At 33.5% G+C, this 1103-nt stretch overlaps 1 non-coding gene across 1 annotated transcript; it reads left to right on the plus strand.

Annotated features, from left to right (window-relative positions):
* The first annotated feature begins 566 nt into the window (after positions 1 to 566).
* On the plus strand, positions 567 to 709 carry LOC134374145 (U4 spliceosomal RNA). The gene has a single exon (XR_010023021.1). It is a non-coding gene; the product is annotated as a U4 spliceosomal RNA (small nuclear RNA).
* The last annotated feature ends 394 nt before the right edge of the window (positions 710 to 1103 follow it).

Consider the following 1103-nt stretch of genomic DNA (forward strand, 5'->3'; position numbering starts at 1 on the left):
CAAACCCAGCTGTATGCTGTTTAAAGGACATATCTAAAACACAAGAACACATACATATTAGGAATAAAAGATGGGAAAAGTAATAATAGTAATAATAATGATAGATACTCACTAGCCACATAGTATTCTAAACACTTTACACGTATCAACTCAATTAATTCTAACACTAATTCATACTAAAATCTAAGTTCCACAAGGATGCAGATTTTTTTTGCAGCTATTTCTCCCAAGCATAAGGGACAGTGGTTTCTTAATAAATATGCATTGAATGGATAAACAAACTTGTAAGATTGGTCTTATTGTACTATCCATCTTGGAGGTAGGGAAATTGAAGCACAGAGATGGCAATTAACCAGCACAAGTTCTCACCACTAGAAAGTAACAGGGTCATTCGTACTAGCCAGGATAGCTTTATTAATATCAGAATAAATATATTTTAAAAGGAAAAAGCAATACAAAAGATAAAGATGGTCATTAAATATGCAGATATCTAATAAACCAGGAAGATATAGTAGCCGTAAACTTGTATAGTAACTAATAACACAGTCTCAAAATATATTAAGCCAAACTTTGTGCAGTGGCAGTATCATAGCCCATGAGGTTTATCCAAGGCACGGCAATTGCCAATTGAAAATATATTAAGCCAAACTGACATAATTACAGGGAGAAATGGATAAATATATCATAGTAACAGAAGATGTTAACATATCTTTTTAAGTAATTATAGATGAAAGAGACAAAAATAAGTAGGTAACAGAATATTTTAATTAAAAAATTTATATGTATGACTCAAAGGACATGTATAGAACAGCTAACTACTATAAAGTACACATTGTTTTCAAACACAAAAAAAAATTTATTGGTCAGATAGTGGGTGATAAGCTAGTCTCAATAAATTCAAAAAGATTGGTATCACGCAAACTATGTTTTCTGCCACAAAATGCAATTGCTACAAAAAGATAAAACCATACACATTTGAAAGGTAAAAAGTGCTCTTCTGCTTCCACCCAGAAGCGACCAAGAGAGCACACCTGGGGTCCTAGGCAGGAGTCAAGGGCAGCCCCCTTCACCCATAAATAGGCAAGATAGCAGAGGGCAGTCAC

This window comes from Cynocephalus volans, chromosome 3 (assembly GCF_027409185.1).
Source record: "Cynocephalus volans isolate mCynVol1 chromosome 3, mCynVol1.pri, whole genome shotgun sequence".
Taxonomy (NCBI): Eukaryota; Metazoa; Chordata; class Mammalia; order Dermoptera; family Cynocephalidae; genus Cynocephalus; species Cynocephalus volans.